The following is a 19236-nucleotide window of genomic DNA, read 5'->3' on the forward strand; positions in this document are numbered from 1 at the left end:
ACAAGAAGATGGCATTTTTAATTTTGTTTGTTCCTTAGTTTTTCCCAGTCATCTAAAATTGCCAGATGACAGAACAAGTATAACATTGAGGGAACCCAATGGCACAGAGAGATGTCAGATTTAGGTTCAGCTGTCTGAAACATTTCATTTATGTAGAGGTACCTGTGCAGAGAAAGATGTACATCTGTGCTTAGTATAATGCTGTTCAGAATCACACAGATGGTGACATCTGTCTATTTAATCACTAGAAAGGTCACAATATTTTTATGTTACCAGAAATCCCAAATAAAAGTCTTAGAAATCTGCAAGAAATTCACCAGTTACATTGACTAAATGAGAGAAAATCCCCATGTATACTATATTATGTATATTGTAACATCAGAGAAAATATTAGTCCTGGAGAGCAGTTAAATCCCTTGAATAGCAGAAGTTGTGACAAATAGAAACAATTCTCTGTATCATTTGGAACTGATCAGCTTGCTAAGCAAGACGGTTACCTGAATGAAAAACAGTACTGATCAGTATCTTTGCTTCTGGAAATTTTCAAGTTCATTTTGAAAGCAGACTTCTTAAAATCCTTAATTTTCAAATACACTTTCTATTAGTGCAATCACTATTTATCATCTGCTTTCTGTTAATTAAATGAATAAAAATGCCAAAAAAAAATTATATATATACATATATATATAATTACCTTTCATCATCACTCTCTTTGTTCTTAGAACAAGGAAGTCTTAGAGTTGTGAAAAAGGTCAAGGGCCTCCTCCTAACCACCTAACACATCAAGTGACACTCCCTTGATCATAAGATTAAATCAAGTCACAGGATGTGTGCCCTAGGGATATTGGTTAAACTGTTCTGGAGCTGAGTGGATTAGAGTGGCATCTGCGTTTGACTTGAAAGTGTACTATGCCAGAAAGGTCAAGAATGTAACAAGGAAGTTGTTAATTGAAATGAACCAAATGAGACAATTTTCTTCCTGGAGGAAAACTGTCCAGCCGTGGTTTGCCTTAGGGATAATGCATATCTGAGCTGGCATTTAGGCATTTTGATCAGCTTGTACAGCAAAAGCAACAATTTATGCATTCTAGAAAGTCTCCCCTCACTTTCAGAAAACTAAAGCTGTTTTTCTGTATATCTTCACTACTCTCATTAAGAAAAAAAAAATCAGGATTATTTATGATAGAAAGATTTTACTTAACATAAGTCTGTAAAGTTTCAAAATTTGGCAACTTCTGTCATAATCCTATCAGTTCTTGCTGATAAATTTTGGATTAGATCAGTGCTTTCTGGGTACTCCCTAAAGGGGAACTCATTGGAAGTGGTTTCCAGGACCAGCTTTATAGGCATTGTATTTGTAGGAGGCACAGAAGTGCTAATTCTCAAAGGGAGTATAAAGTAGAGGCTGTGACCAATTGTGGTCAGCATTTCGGCATTTTCCTCCTCCTAGGAGCAAAACTATCTTTATTTCTGGAAAAATGCCAACTCAGTAGGTCTTATCCTTTCCTCCTACAGCTGAGAGCAGGCTTTGAGAGCTGAGAGCCTTGGGAAGGTTTCAGGAACTCCCTGTATCTGAACCATTTCCAGGAAAACACAATTGCAAGTTCCCATAATCACCACTGAGACAGGATTAAGGCTTTGATTCCAGTCTAACCTAATCATGCTCAGTGGTGAGTAGCTCAATTAATGAATTTTTAGAAGGCACTTGGAAAACCCTTTGTGAAAGGTATGCACTAACATACTGTGCTTGTTGGAAAGAGTGGCACTGGCTTCATCATGGTCCATTTGTTGCCTCTTCATGCCTCTTCAGGACCAAGTAATGCCAGGTGCATGTTCTCCCTGTAGTTTAATTTCCACTAATAGATAGCTGGAAAATGCTCAAGTCAGATGGAGCATCCAGTGTGTCCTCCTGAATGTTCACATCTTGGAAACTGGAGAAGCAGCTTAGTTTGACTGTAGTTCCAGTGAAACAAGGTTCCTAGGAAAAGGGAACTTTTATTTGGACAATGAATATAACTGGAGAAAAATATATACAGCTCCATGTGCATACATCTTTTCTCTGTAGTCCTTATAAGGTAAAAAAAAAAAAAAAAAAATGTTTTGTCCTTTTCCAGAGTTTAACTGTAGCCCCCTGTTCTCAGTTCAGTTTGTAAAAATTGCTGCTTCACAGGCAAACTGTACTTTAAAGCCATAATAATCTATTTGTCTTTCAAAACATTTCTTCACAAGTCTAAAATTTTTTCCATGTCACATAGTTGCATGTTGTAGCCTTCAGCAATTCATCCAACCATATAAAAACATTAATAAATAAATATTATTCAAACAGTTTTCCTAAAAAAAAAAAAATAAAATTATTGATGCAGATCTTCTTGATATCAGAATAGTCCTTCTGGGGTCGTTCTCATGTCAAGGGGAATTAGATTAATTTTATCTAATATTTTATATTTTCCATATAATGTTGCCATCTGAGCTGGTGATCTAGACTCCATTTGTACCAAATGGACTGTAATTAACATTTCTAGAGCATGACTGATTTGATGTGTTTTAGACATATGTGAGATTAGTTGAATAGGACCCTGGAACTGCAGGCTTAATGCTATTAATGCTATCAGGTGGCTGGAGAAATCAGGTGTGTGTATGTGCTTGCCATGAACAGATAGCAACTTTTTCCCAAGGTTAGCATAGATGATTATGTAGATTCATGGATTGCTGTAAAGAAATCTAAGAATCCAAGTCAAAATGAAAATAGCACTCAGTGATGGACTGGATATTGTTAGCCATCAGGGTAGTAATGTAGTTTAACTGAAGAATCACAGAATCACAGAATCACTAAGGCTGGAAAAGACAGATCATTGAGTCCAGATTTGTCCTAACCCACCTACCCTATTTCTGATGACCCACCATTAAACCATGTCTCCAAGAGCCACATACAGATGATTTTTAAGCACATTCGGGGATGGAGATTCAACCACCTCCCTGGTGAGCCTGTTCCAGTGATTAACAACCCTTTCTGTAAAGAAGTTTCTCCTGATAACCAACCTAAACCTCCCTTGATGCAACTTGAGGCGATTTCCCCTTGTCCTGTCATCTTTCACCAGTGGGAAGAGACCAGCCCCACTCTCACTACAGTCTCCTTTCAGCTTCATAAAGAATATTAAGGTCTCCCCTCAGCCCCTGTTTCCCCAGACTAAACAGCCCCAACACCCTCAGTCACTCCTCATAAGGGATGTTTTCCAAACCCTTCACTAGCTTTGTTGCCCTTCTTTGGACCTGCTCCAAGGCCTCAATGTCCTTTTTATATTCCTGTGCCCAAAACTGAACACAGTGCCTAGTACAGGGGCAGGATTACTTCCCTACTCCTGCTAGTCACACAATTTCTGATACAAGCCAGAATGCCATAGTCTTTCTTGGTTACCTGGGCACATTGCTGGCTCATATTTAGCTGACTGTCAATCAATACACCAAGGTCCTTTCCTGCCAGGCAGCTTTCCAGCCACTCTTCTCCAAGCCTGTAGCGTTGCCTGGGGTTGTTGTGACCAAAACATTGGCCTTATTGTGACCCAACATTGGCCTTATTGAATTTCATGCGGTTGGTCTCAGCCCAGGGATCCAGTCTGTCCAGGTTCCTCTGTAAAGCCTTTCTACCATCCAGCAGATCGCCACTCCCTCCCAACTTGGTGTCATCTGTGAACTTACTGAGGGTGCATTCAGCCCCCTCATCAAGATCATTAATAAAGATGTTAAACAGGAGTGGCCTCCAGGGCTGAGCTCTGGGAGACACTACTCGTGACTGGCCACCAACTGGATTTAACTTCATTGACCACAACTCTTTGGGTGTGGTCATCAGCCAATGTTTAACCCAGCAGAGTATATGCCCATCCAAGCCATGAGCAGCCACTTTTTCCATGGGGATGTGATAGGGGAAAGTGTCAAAGGCTTTACTGAAGTCCAGGTAGACTCCATCAACAGCCTTTCCCTCATCCACTGAGCAGGTCACCTTGTCATAGAATGAGATTAGGTATGTCAAGCAGGATCTGCCTTCCACAAACCCAGGCCTGATTTTCTGATTGACCTTTAAATGATCTATGATGGCTCCTGAGATTTTCTATTTCATGACCTTCCCTGGCACCGGGGTGAGACTGACAGGTCTCTAGTTACTGGGATCCTCTTTCTGGCCTTTGCTGAAGATGTGTGTCAAATTTCCCAGTCTCCAGTCCAATGATGCATCCCTGGTTGGCCAGAACTTCTGTAGGATGATGGAGAGAGGCTTGGCAACCACATCTGTCAACTCTCTTAGCACTCTAGGATATAAACCATCCAGACCCATTGACTTGTGAGTGTCTAACTTATGAAGCAGGTCCATAACCATTTCCTCAAGCCTAGTCTGTTCCCCACCTCTGTCTTCTATCTGGAGGGACTGTGTGCCCTGGGAACAACTAATCCTACTATTTAACACTGAGTCAAAGAAAGTATTAAGACAATAGTGTGAAGTGTTAGATGGACAGTATCAACATCTTTCCTAGAATTAGTAGTAAATGTACTTCAGGAACAGCCTTATTTTCCTCATCCCTTTCAAAAAAGGTCTTGCTAACAAAATGCATGTGTAAAAGCAGCAGACAAATATGTGTGTAAGCCAGTGACCACCCCATGTCCATGTGTAGTTCTCTAAATTCTTTGGAGAAGTATGACAACTGTAAAGGTAAATATAACCAGGAAATGAGAGTAAATAAGAAGCTCAGATATTTTTAAATTATATTTTCTTTAAGTTCTACATGTCAGATGCTACCCATGGATGTCTTACAAAAATACATTAACTCAAGCCAGTAGGTTTTAGTTATTGACTCCCCACAGTATTGAACAGAATGCTGAAACAACTTCTACCAATTAGAACTCCCTACTTATTAAAGTCTAGAAAACCAATTTTTCAAATCAATGACAAAAAGGCTTTTGTTGTCATCATTAAAACACTTGGTATATCCTCATCTCACATTTCTGCACTGTTTTCCTTCTTTGTGACCAAAAAGTGGTGGCAAGTTTGGCTCAATAACTATGGATGAGAAGATATACCATATTCTTCATAAAAAACTGCTGTTCCAGTAAATTAGCCGCTAGAGTGAACATAATCCTGTGAATGTAATATAAACATGGTTACAGTAGTATATTGTCTGCTAACTTCCCCACTCTTGCCAAATGCAAAGATTCCACCAAGAGCGTCATAAACTGCTACGCAACACTGCTGAACCAGTGTTTCATGCTTTTTTTTATCATTTTTTTTTCTTTAGCTTGTTTCAAGCCTTACATGTCTCAAGATTTAATGAAAAATTGGAGTTGTTCTTAATTCTTCAAGAGCGCTCTAGTTCATTAGACACTGACAGTGAATTTCTACTAAAGCTGAATATACCTTTTCCATCTTGTGCCCTAAGGTGAAGCATCAAATCCTTTAATATTTCCATGGAATCTGAGTGCTCCTCATGCAGTTTATCCCCCTTCCACTCTATGTGTTGACAAAGTTAGAGAAATTGCAGCACAATTTTGGAGAAAAAACGGCTTCCAGACTTCCAAAGATGAACAAACTATTAAAGGAGAGTACTTGTCTCTTAGTCTCAATATCCTCACAGCACATGAGTTACCTAAATGAGTTAAGTGAAGGAGAAGGAATAACGTAGGGTTCATTGTAAGCTATAACATACTTAAAAAGAGTGTACTGTGTGAGACACGTCTACCACAGCCTCATCCAATGGCAGGCTGCCAGCCTCAGTAATTAGTTTCCTAATGATTTTAGTTTTCTATAAATTTAGTCCCATATGAGTAGTAGGAACCAATGTTCATCTGCTTATACTGCTACTTATTGGTATCGTGGTTCTCTGGCCTCTCAGATGCCTCAGCAGGAGCAGGCAATGCATCTCACAGGGAATCTTTCTGCTTGCCATCTGGCATGCAGAATTACTGGTGCATGGCTCCAGGATCTGTCTTTACAGTCGTATCATCACAGTTTTTTGCTTATTTCTTTTTTACAAGTATGTGTCAGAAAGGTGAGGGTGTTGTTATATCTGTGCTTTAGCTCCACTTGCCTAAATATTCCAGCATAAGTTGTGTTTATTTATATGTTCCATATGTACAGAGTGGTTTCCTTCAGAAGGACAACTTAATTAGAAGGAAACTGCAACTGAATTTTAAATAATAACAGTATTCCTAAATCCAAGGTACAACTAATGTGGAGGAGCTATTAAATAATTATATTAAAAGCTAAACTTGGGTACTCTTTCAATCAAATATGTGGGTGAGGATTTTTCACCCTTGACATTTCATGGGAAAGCAGAGTTTGCCTCTGAAAAGAAAAAAAAGCCACTGTTGCTAGAGAAATAGTTTCAATGGCTTTCAACTGCTATTTTCAGGAAACACCCAGAACAGTTTGGATAAGACGAATCAGAAATACAGAAGCCATTTAAAACATCTCTATTACCAGTTCATCTGGGACATCCAAACACCAAAGCTGTTCCCAGGTTAACTGTAATACTGTTTCTGAACTTGCTGTGTGTCTGGGGACATGACCAGTGGCTTCTCTGCCAAACAATCTCTTTTCCCTGGAAAGTTGTGTTAAGGCTGCAGTGGTCTGTGAAAAAAAGGGAATAGGAGAGCACTGGAGCAACAAGGGTGCACAACACCCAGACAGAGCAAGGACAACGTGCAATTCATATACACAGGGAACTCAGCTGAGGCTTAGCTATGGTTTGACTCATGAGCACAGAGAAACAGCAGAGCTCCTAAGGACCTCTCTTCCCATAACTGCTATATCAATGTAAATTTATTTTTAAATATGTTGTTTACTTAAAGGGATAAGGGCATTAGTATAATGTATTAGCATGATGTATGTACATATATCATGCATTTAAGCAATACAAGGAAGTTCTCTGCATGTTGATGGGTCAATGTCTATGAATCAGAACTCTGCCCTGAACGGTGCATGGGAGAGACCCACACCTGGGAAGAAACCTCTGGAAGTACCTGGGAGAAGGGAACACCTACCCTCCCTCAGGTGGTATGGGGTATGCAGATTTCAGGGGTTATCTTAGGAGCGTTTACCATTCAACAGAACACCCTGCTAGTGTGTCAGCATGAAACAGCCCCAGCTGCACTGGCACGCTCTCAAAAATTATATCTGCATGTGACCTTCTCTGAGCCACCACACATAAACATTCCTGGTCTGAACTGCTTTCAGGCGTTTTGCCACTAGATTCTGCAGGCCTGACCCGAGTGATCCTCACTCCAAATCACATGTTGGTCACTGCAATCATCTGAGTTAAAAAAAAAAAAAAAATTCCAGAGTACAAACTGGAATGAACTCAAGCCTCATGTGACTGTGTCCTGTTCATTGTATGCTTCATTGGCTTTAGCACAGACACACTGTACTCACCACAGATATTTTGTAAATACAATCAGCAACATAATGTAAGTCTGCTCAGATGAGGGTGGAGGAATTTTCTTACTTTGATGTTACTTTATCTTTTTTTTAAAAGGTAAAATCTCAACATAGCTTCCTGAGAATACAGTAAGACCCTTTTAAAACACTATGCACAAGAAATGAGGGCATGACAAAAAATCAGGACTTTGTGTTTCAGGAGTATAAGTAGCATTTTAACATGTGCAATGAACTATAAATTACTCAAAATAAGTAAATTCTTCTACTATCTTAGTGAAAGTACACTTTATATAATTAATGAGAAATACACTAAATTTCTTGGTTAGTATTCCTAACGCTGATTTTTTCTAAGATTTTTTTCTTCAAATCTACATGAATAACATAGTTCTCTCATTCCCTTAGCTAAAGTTAAAAACACAAAAAGGAAGTAAAATTATATTTATTGTGAGACAAATAAACAATGAAAGAACTGCAAAATATGGTCACTCCTGGCAGTGGAAACAATACCAGCAAAGAACAGTGATCCAAAGTCCTTTCTGGTTCACATTATTGTTAATGGAATAACTGCAGATTTATATTATCATGGCCAAGGAGCAGATTTTGCTGCATTCAGAGATTGGATTTATTTGTGGATCAGCTGCTGTCCCTTCTGAATATTTGGCCCCATTTTCCATGGACTGGCATTTGAATGTTTAATAATATCTGTGCAGCATGAGAGAGACGTAAGTATGCTAACTCACTGCTCAGTCAGGGTGGATCATCAGTCTGTCTGGTAGGCACACTGACTCCACCAGCACCAGGGACATTAGTTTGTAATGAGGATGGGACACATCCAGTCAGCATTAGACATCAGAAATTCAAGCATCTGGTCTGAATAAGTAATTGCAATACAGCCAGAAGTAAGAGACTGGTATTTTGAGGCAGCAAGTTCTTATAACTCTCCTAAAATCTTGGAAAGGAGTGAGCTTCCCTTTTGATGCATCTGTATCTTAGACTTTCTCCAGTGACAGTAGCCTGGGTTAGTAACATCACCTCCTTTTTAAATGTCTGTGCTCAGGTGACCCAAGCTCCACCTTTGGTACAAATAGAGCTACTGCTATCTGAGTGCTTGAGGATATCAAGTCCTTAGATACGAGGTGAAGGTTTACAATTTTCTGCCCACAGAAGTAAATGGACTGAATAACTAAAATTATTTAAAAAGGGGAAAATGGGAATGGAAAATTACTGGGACACAAGCAATACCTTAGGGTATAAACTAGTTGTTTGTAAATATAGCAATTCTTTACTCATAGGTACAAAGTGAACTGATTGCCAAATCTGTGGTCAGACAGGCATTCTTCCCCACCTCCCCTCAACATATTGGAAGAGATCTAAATATTTTTGCTGTCTTCCTCGGGCACACTGAGTCAGGAATCATCTGCTCCATCAAGTGGGCAGGTCCCCATGACCAGTACCAGATGATTCTAGGTGAGAGTGCAGATTGCTGGACATGGCTTCTTCCACATCTCTCAACATTTATGATTAGAGCATAACTTAAAGTTGATAAAACTAATACAAAATATAAATAAAATAATGCTTTTCAGATATGTGTTTTACATGCATTTGTTAAAAGAAGACTTTGCTTCCACAAAGAATGAAGGCAAAGGCATGAGGAAGTTTCTTTGGTTCATAAATTTAATTAAGTTATGCCAATTTTTATGACTAATTGGGAATGATGAGATGTTGGCAAACCCTTTAAGCACTGCACTCCCAGATATGTAACCCTTCACAGACCAAAGGCACCTCATAAGAAATAGATATTTTTACATGTAACACTCTTTATTTAGGCATGTGAAAAAAAAAAACCACTGCAGGTTTGCTTAAGTTACTACAAGAGTTACTCACAACAAGAGTAACCATGATGAGAAAAAAAACAATAGACAGAGATAGAGAAAAATATAGTGAGAAATTATTTTGTTCATTTGCTGTCTCAGAAATAAACAAAATATATTATCAAAGCTAGAAAATTTTTTCATAATTGTTCTTTTTCCAGTTTTTTGAAGCAAGCAAAAAAGAGGAAAAGGTTTTACATCCTGCATTTACAAGTCTTGAGATTTACAAGTCTTGAGTTGAGCTGGGTAAGACTAATCCATGTGTCTTCATAACAGATGGAAAATGACAGATTAATATGTTACTGGTCAGATTTTTCTTGATATAGGTGAAAACAGCCATTCTCAGAAGAAGCTTTGAACAAATCAGAATATGCCTACTGTAAGGTCTCCATTGTCAAGACTTAAGTTGTTTCTCCATGACAAACCTGCTATCATTAGTTGATTGGACAATGTAAGACTTTTACTACTGCCTACCGAGAGAGTTAAGAGTTAGTTTGGAGAATTCTGGTCAGGCCCAGTTCCCAGTAACCCATGGCACCTTACATTCATGAAAATGAATGGAGCTAACTCTCTGTACACAATTAAAGGTTTGACCCTAAAGAGCACAGTTGAAGACCTGAACTGAATCACTTGTAAAAGAGCTAAAGCAGATGTTCACAGACAGTTCTGCAAGTTCAAAGAGCTGTCCACAGCTTGCATATGTCCATTTAGAGAGCCATATGGCTTGGATAGGATTCCATAGCATAGTTTAACACAGCACAGCACAGGATGTCTTGGACTGCAGCATCTCCTTTTGAGAGGCGTTTTGTGCTCACTGACCAACACCCATGTGGCAGGACATTTACCACACACCTTGATACAACATTCCTGATAGGTAGTTACCAGTGCCTCCTTTAAAATTTTAGTGTTCAATATAAATAGAAAGTTATCAAAACCATTTTTCTGTTCTTTAATAGTTTTAAAGCCTTTATTAGCTTTCCTTTACATTATTTCTCTAAAAATATTTAATTATTCACTTCTGGTTTACAGTTCATTAGCCAGAACTTCTAGATAAATTATGGAGTGTAGCTACAATCCAGGGTTCAAAAGTGACTCTTCCACAGGATGAGCTTAGAGGAGGGATATAGCATTTGACATCTGCTGTCAGTCCAGTGTTGGATTTTCCATTGATCAAATATTAATTTAAATCATTTCACTGCATACAAGCTATATTTCATCTCAAAATAATGATGCACAACTGCATCCATCTATTGATCAGGGCAAACCTGTGAAATGAAACTAAAATCAAAACACTTGAAATCCTCACAAGGTGGGAATATGCCATGAGTGAGACACTGTAATATTTTATTACTCCAGTCTTTGCACTGCCTCTCATCATTCTCCTTTGCAATTCTCACCCTCCGTTTGCTGTGTCTAGGCTGTGAATTGTCTGGCGTGGGAGCTGGGTCTTTTTTCTGTTCTTTACAGGGAGATCATATCAATAAATTGCAGGGTAGAGTTTCACACTGTTCCCACTGCTGTCAATAGGCATTTTACACTGAACTCTGTGTGAGAAGAGTGTGACTCATATAGTGCAGTTCTGAAAAATCCCAGCCCTCCACACATGAGCAGGAAGTCCAGTTTAGTTTGTTCCTTTTCCTCATTCTGACCACTAACTACTTTCAGCAGAGGAGGAAAGAAACTTTCACAGTCTACTCTGCAGTTGACTTTAGGTTTCTCATTTTTAGGTAACAGTGCAAACTAGCAAACTTTTGCAAACTAGCCCTGTTGCTCAAGTTCATTAAGCTGATTTTATGCTACTATTCATTCTTGTACTCCTCTGAGAAGTTTGTGAGGTCCGGTGATTTCAGCAACTCTTAGAAGTAAAAGATCAAAGTTCCAATAAAGAAGAGGAATTGATTCACTGAAAAACCATGAGTAAACCAACTCATACTCCTGTTTCACAGCCAGTTCCACTGTAAATCTGGGGAGAAACACTTCCAAGTATGACTGTTTGGTTTAGGATACCCGATTCAAACCTGTTCGTTGAGATTTCCAAAGCTAATGAGGGAAATCCCCTCTCTGGGTTTCAAAACCTCAAACACTTTTGAAAAAAAATCTGTTTACATTTAACATTTGGAAGGTACACCATACTTTGTGGGTTGTTCACTATTTGCTGTTCATTTCAAGTGCAGGAATTTGGTGTTCCATATGAAATACTTGTTTCACATAGTGCCTTGTCCTTTCATAATGCCCTTGCAAAAAATGTCATTGTCAACATGTTTTAATCATTGTGAGAAACTAGCACATGAAAGTGTAGTGAAACAGAAGTTCATATTTAAAGGTGACCTCCAAAAAATTTGCATATATTGTTTCAGAGTGAGTGAATCGGGGACATCTTCACCTCTGACTCATTTCAACTTTCCCAGTTGTCAGGCAATTATTTACCAGGAGGACAGTGGGAATGCTGATTCTGCCATAGAAGCCATGCTTTGTACACCTGCTTATTCATAAAATATTCAGCTCATTTTTCAGGCAGAGAAAATATAAAAGAATCAGTTAGAGCTGGAAATCTCTGCAAAGATACCCTCTGCCTTGCAAATTCAGAGTCAAGGCGGGCAAAGCCTGTGAATAATGGAGACTGTCCGAGGGCATAACTTTGCTTACAATGGAGGGAATATGAATCAGCAAAAGAACAGGCACCCACTTATGTTCAACACTGATTTACACAAGCCCATAAATCACCCAGATGAGGAAAGCTAGAAGTGGAAGTCAGGAATGCCACATGTGCTGTGACACAGAGTTGTTTAAAGATCATTTTACAGAATGATTCCAAGTATCAGCACAGCTATCCAGAATAGGAAACTGAGTCAATTAGAGGGCTACTGAATTCACACTTAGAAACACTGCAAATTACTCACCATCATACTGTGGTGATTATGGAGCTACTGAACAAGGTTATTAGCAAGGTTTCCTGACTTAATCCTTCATTTATAAACTAATGTGTTTGCCTATTGTGAGCTGGCCTCCCAGTCTTGGGGCAGCAATTAATAATATTGCCTCCTCCAGAAATATTCAGTGGAGGTCAGAGCCCTGGGGGAGGCTTCCAAAAATTTCCTCTGCATGGATGCTGCTGCCACCCACAGTTTAAGAGATAACCAATTGCAAAACCAGATTTTTTTTCAGCAGCTTCTAAAGTTCTTACAAGTCTTGATCATTTTTCTCAGCACAGTGATTACTTCTCACAGCAGAATGCCTTGGGACCCAGGCTTTTCCCACAGGAATAAGCACACAAGAGTAATCTACCCTGACCATGCTGCTTCTCATGGTGTGCAAGTCAGTCTTTGCACTCCGATGCAAATTGTGTCATATTTACCATGTTAAACTGAAATATAGACTTCAAAAACTCCTTGCTTAAGTTGCTGTCACATCAGTGAGAGAAATAATGTGTGAAAATATCAGGAAGTGGAGTCATATTTAACATAGATACACATATAAGGTGGATGGGAATTTATCTGTGCCCTCAGTACATTTTCAAAGCAAACCACAGAGGTTTTGCTACTTGAATTCTAGTAAAATGAATTCTAACTTGAATGTATGCCACTAGAGTCTTGCTAAGTTTTTTAAGACTTTCTCTGTTTTTCTTAAAATCTTTGTAACAAACAGTATAAGATCTGTTCTCTGAGATATTTCAATCTCCACAAGGAAACTGTGATTTTTCGAAAAATCTATTTATATCCACCAGAGAATGAGCATCTTGCACATCCTGCTACCCACAGGTCACTGTTTGATATAACTCCCAGGGCTCTCAACTGTGTGCACATCATGCTCAAGAAAGAGGGGAAAAAGATTTCCTCCTGAAAGCCTGAGCACAAGAGGAGGTTGCAGGAGTCAGAGTGCTCAGGCTCTCAAGGGAAGCTGTAAACTCACAAAGGCCAATGCCCAGAGGCTGTAATTACACGCACGAAGTTGCATGCTATTTATTTTTCTTATTTCCCATTTTGTAGCACAAAGTTAAACCTGGAGATGATCTATTGCAAAACAAATATGCAAGTACAAAGAGGCCATTTTACTGTTATTAATTGTCACTGCATTTTGGCTCCTGTTTTACTTGTCTGAAGTGGCAGAAAAAATTATCTAAAGGCAACATGAATCTGAGATGCATTTTAACAACTGTCACCTTTGCAGTATTTTTTCTGTGTTGCCTCAACAGTAATTTTAGTGTTACTATTATTGCACATAAGAAGTTTTAAATACAAATCATTTGGGAGATATTTTGGAATTAAGAAATGCAGAAATGCACAAGACCATATAAAATTTCTTAATAAAGAAAAATTGGAGACGTTGAGCATTATAGTCTGATACCTTACTGGCTCTTCAGTTATCTTGACTTCTATTGATTTAATCCTCAATTCTGTAAAACCCTTGTGTAATATATAATTATAATTTATATAATAAACATATCAACATAATCTATAAATAATGTATAAATATTTCTATGAATATATTACATGATATAATAATTACATATAATTGTTATATGTAATTATAACTTGTCCCTCAACTGTCTAGCCCGAATACATAGATCAAAGTTTGTCTTGTGTATTCAATCAGATATATATTTAAACTAGATTCTGTGTTGGTTTACATGCCACTAAAATGATCAGAGGGCTGGAAGATAGGCTGAGGAAGTTGTTCAGCCTAGAGAAGAGGAGGCTCCAAGGTGACCTTATAGCAGCTTTCTAATGTCTGAAAGGGGCCTACAAGAAAGCTGGGGTAGGGCATGGTTGTGTAGAGAGAGGACATGTTTTAAACATAAGTTTAAAACATATGTTTTAAACTTGGAGAGGGGAGATTTCGGTTAGACATTAGGAAAAAATTATTTTCTGTGAGGGTGGTGAGGCACTGGTACAGGTTGCCCAAGGAAGCTGTGGCTGCCCCCTCTCTGGAAGTGTTCAAGGTCAGGTCAGATGGGGCCTTGAGCAACCTGGTCTAGTGGGAGGTGTCCCTGCCTATGTGAACCCTATGCTAAGGATCTGATCTCCTGAGGTTTTTAAATGTTTAGGGTTTTTTGTTGTTGTTGTGGTTTTTTGTTTGTTTTGGTTTTGCTTTTTGTATAAACAAGCAAAGAATTGAGAGGTATTAGGTCTGCTACTGCAGGACACTCAGAAGCATTTAAAAATATTTTGCACTAACCATTGACCCTTCTGCCTGGAGATAAGCAAAAACATACTTCAACCTGCTACCATTTGTTATTTACAATATATCTTGCTTTAAGCAAAGAAATACAGATTGGCTTAGAAGTAAAGAAGCAAAAGCTTATCCACCGTCTTCCTGGAAATTAACAGTCAGACTATTTTCCTTCCATAGAGTGAAAAATCCTGTTAACATGTTATGTGGAAAAGAGATTGTGACTTTTGTTTTCCATTGTATTTCCATTGCATTCTTTAAACTGGTGATTTCAAAAATCAGGCACCCAAGGAGGATGCAAAACAAAATGCCACAACAAAAAAAGCAGGGTCTTAAACAAACTGCTCAGTTTAGAGGAAACTAATTCAACCTTATGATTTAACTTAACATATAATGTATGTAAACAGTACAAGGAGTTCCACCTCTCCTTTTGCTTCAGAGTCTGTAGACCCCATGCTGGTAGCTCCCTGCACTTGTAATGCTGCCCAGCAGTGACTCTGCTCCCAGAACCTCCTGGAGCTCTATCCTAGGGCTGCAAATCCACTCTGGAGATAAAGGAAACACAGAGAGAGATGAAGAGCAGCATGGAATTCATTCAGTACTGGTGGGTAAAAATATTGATTTCTTTACATGGCTGTTTCAGTTTGCTTTCTGAATGTTGAACTATGTGAACAAGCTTTCTTTTCATCTTTTCTGGTTTGTGGTAGTCACAAGGCCATAAAGAAAATCTAAGTATACAAACTGGACTTTTTAAGGGGACACCTTGTCTCTTGAGACAAGTGATACATGTTTGAATGTTAGCAGCATGGAAAGGGACATAGGATCAGTCCTCACATTCATTTTCCTTCCATCTAAGAATCCAAATTCCACATTTTTGCTTGTAATTATAACCTGAAACACTTTTTTTTTTCACAGAAGATAAAGACACAGGATTTAACAATATAATTTAGATTTATGGTAGCTTAATATGTCACTTGAGACTTTTAATCACCTTTTTTTTTTTTTTTTTTTGCAAAACTACACTTGACTGTTCATTAAGTTTATTATTCAAATGATATGGCACCATGTCTGTACTAAATGAAAATATTTATCTGATTACCCATCAGAGTCATATATCAACATTAAAACCCTCATTTGTGGAAAACTAATTTATACAAGAAATTTCTGGTTTCAAATTGAAGAAGACAGATCTTTGGTGCTCCTAGATACTGTCTTTTAATTGGCAAAGGCAATTATGTTGGAGTTCTTTGTGTTACTGGCTCAATATTTCCCAGATGAAATGCCACCTGAAGATATTAATTTTAATAAAGATAAGTAAAATTGTCAAAATAATCAATGACAGATCATTTTGGGGAACAGAGAATGAAGAGCTGCTTTCTAAGCCAGGATTAGGCCATGTGAGTGTAACCTTGTATTTTGGAGAATTTGTCTACAAGGTAATTTAAATAATCCTTATTCTTGCTATGAAATTGCCATGTCTTTAAACAGTACAATGCATAGCTAGCCATCAGAAGATTTTCCAATGCCTCTTCTCCCCCTTTTGGAAAAAGTTACAGCACAAACAATGTCATTAACAAGCAGATGAACAGTGGATGAAAGAAAAAAAGAATATGCAGTGGAAAACCTGTTTATCTCTGGGAAAGTCTACACATACACGAAAGGAAAATCCCCATGCCAAAGAACAGAGAAGCTGGGGTTCTTTTTATTGAGGGTACAGAACAACAAAGATAAAGACCATGGGAGAGAAAAGGATTTAGGAAAAAAGCTTTAAGTAGGAAGGGGAACTTAGTCCAACCTTAGAGAACAACAAAGATTGGCAGGACAAGTGTTTGGACCCAGACTCATAGCTACACTCCTGTTGCAGCTACACTGAAGAAACAGCAACTGGAAACAACCTGCAGAGGTTTCCGTATTTTTTGGCTCCCCTGGCATGACAGGGGCCTTTCCACATAGGCAGTTTGGATGTGGACCCCTTATTCTGTTATTGTTATAATTGGGAGCCATGCTGGCAGCAGAACCTAAGAACAGCACCAGAATTTATCATTTCATTGGTTAACATGAAATCTTCCCTTTCAAATATTTTTTGTGGGTCCTTAGTGACTCTGCAAGCTCCCTTCATTTTTGTTACAAGGAAGAAGCTTGTTTAACATTCTATGGCAATGGTAAAGGACATGATCACTACCAAGTTTCTATCAAAAGTGGACTGGTTTTTGCTTCATTTTCACCAGCAGTTTAATGCTATTAATTAAAAATGCATTGTAAATCAGAAAGATGCACTGATCTTTTCTCATGTCCCTGGTGAGGTTAGCTTTGCAAACCTTTCAGTGAGAGAGACTAAAAGTCTAAAGTCCAAAGTCTAAAAGTCTGTTTGAATAGTTGGATAGATGGATGCTGTTCAAAATAAAAGGTAATGTACAGTCAATGAGTGGCCAGTCTATATTATTAACATGTAGGAGATTGTCTTTTAATATCCCACTTTGCCCTGTTTTGTTTGCCCAGACAAGCACCATTCATGGTACTCTTGAACACTTTACGCAATTTCAAATTAAGGACTAAATTACTTCCAGTAGAATTACCAAAACAGTTGTGTCTATCTAAATATGCAACTTAACTTTGACATCCAAACATACCAGGGTCCTTATATACAGCTTCAGGAGGAATATGTTTTTGATACTTAACTGGAATGCACCCCACCACCCTCCAACATCACAGTAAACCCTGCTTATGGTCCTGCACTGAACTTCCTAAAGCTGATGGGAAACCATAAACCATGCCTCTTCCCACTGTCCCCAAGTAGCTTAGGAACCTCCTGGTCTCCTGCTTCCTCTCTCCCACCACCGCCATTTCAACCACTCTCCAAAGTCACAGGCTCTGCAAGGACAATATACCTGGCAGCTCACTGTCAGTGTTCTTCTCTTTTTGTCTGTACTTAGAAAAGTCACCTTTCATACATGAAGGTTTTGCAACTCTGTTTCTTGCCTTAGACCTACAAATACATGCAAGCTTCCTCAGATGAGCCAAATAATGTAATAAGATTCAGATTGTAAATTAATAGCTTCTCAAATGCCTTCAAGTCCCAGACAGCTGTTGCAGTGACCTTTCTCTTTCCTTGCCAGACAATTCCTCACCCATAGTTTTCATCATAGCTTCTCATTCCTGCAGACTCTGGGGATACCCAAAAATTGATGGCACTGTTCACCACCAGGACGGGTGTTGTTTAACGGGATGACCCTTAGAAATCCAGGCTAGTGGCATGAACATTGACACAGGTACCACCAGAAACTGGAGGCACTCAAACCCCCAGGCATGGCAGAGACAAATGGTCAGAATGACACAGTAGGGAGGATATTGTTCATTTACCATTATTTTCCTTGTTTTATGTTGTATTTTTTTCATTTGTGCTACCTGGACATGATAAAAACTCCACCCATTTTGCCCATGGTGTGAACTGCTTTTCTTGTGACATTTGACTTCCACATCCCATACTGTATTGCATCTACAGAGATCTAAAAACTTACATGGTCTTTAACAAACAAAAGTGCAAACAGTGAGGCTATGCAGTGCCTGTACTGGTGCTCTTGCATCTCAGTTTTGTCATCACAGGTGATGAATCAGCAGTAGTACAGGTGCCAAATTCTGTAGCACAGAGGAAGCTTGAGTGAAATTAAATTCAATTCTCCTAATACAAATTATCTGCAAAATAATAACAGAGATAAAATTTTAAATTATTTGTCTGATTCACACCCTAAAATTGACAACAGTCAGTTTTAAGGGGACAAACATTTTGAACCTTTGGAAGTAGTCAGTCTGGAGATAATGCAATGCCTTTCAGTTGATGATGGCTTCTCACAGCCCATACCCTGTTGTACAGATGACTAAATCACAAATGCATGCTCAGAACTCTAATTTAAACTTGGCTTGGCTGTCTCTGTACACACTGTATCTGTCATGTTTAGCTATTGCAGATATTTTGCTATCAATATGAATGAATCATCTTCTGAATCACTTCAGGTTTTCTCTCAGAACTCTTTTAAGAGTCTGATTAATACTCTGAATGTCAGCTCTCAGTGAACTGAAAGGTCTGAAGTCAGTGGTAAGACCCACCAACAGTTGGAAACAGCTCCAGACATCATGTGGTAAATCAGCTTTCCAGAACTCCTCTTTTTACTGTTTTCTCATCTCTTTGTGACTTCATCTCTTTGCTTGTTCTGTCAAGAGTGCCAGATTCATAAGACTTCAAGATGGGGAATTTCTCTACTTTGAATTTGCAAAACACTCCTGATGCCCTGTCTTGTACAGATAGGGGAGTAAGTCTGAAAGCTGAAGAGAGCATCCCACCCCAGCTGGAGCAGGTGTCTTCTTGTTCTTTGAAAATACTTCCCCCTTAAAAACTTAAAAATACAGAAGTTTACCAGTTTACCCTGGTCATACAACATTGTCACCTGAATTTGAAGCCTTTTTGAAGATCAGCTCTGATTCTTAACTGTATCTTTATTCCTCATCCTTGATTACTTACTAGTTTATTTCTGGAAGGCTGTCCAATGCTTTTCATAAGAGACACACTTAATCTGTCATGGAAAAGACAGATTAAATATTTGTCAGAATACATTTTAATAAAAACTAGCATTTTTCAAATAATTAAATATTTTAAATAAATTTATTGTTTTCAATGAAATTTTCAAAACTAAGACAAAAATATTCATTATTGTGAAGTGATTCATCAGTAGTAGTAGTAGAATTATTATTAGAACTAGCATTTAGTACAGCAACAGGTTG

General features: G+C 38.4%; 1 long non-coding RNA gene across 2 annotated transcripts in view; it reads right to left on the minus strand.

Annotated features, from left to right (window-relative positions):
- Positions 1 to 16: 16 nt before the first annotated feature.
- LOC139799215 (uncharacterized) overlaps positions 17 to 19236 on the minus strand; it is a 49512-nt gene continuing 30292 nt past the window's right edge. The window contains exon 3 of one of the 2 annotated variants that reach the window (XR_011727159.1): positions 17 to 162. This is a non-coding gene — a long non-coding RNA (uncharacterized lncRNA). Of the gene's footprint in view, positions 163 to 17828; positions 18097 to 19236 lie in introns of those variants that run through there. The other variant, XR_011727185.1, reaches the window with a different exon arrangement.

The sequence above is a fragment of the Heliangelus exortis genome, chromosome 1 (assembly GCF_036169615.1).
Source record: "Heliangelus exortis chromosome 1, bHelExo1.hap1, whole genome shotgun sequence".
NCBI lineage: Eukaryota > Metazoa > Chordata > Aves > Apodiformes > Trochilidae > Heliangelus > Heliangelus exortis.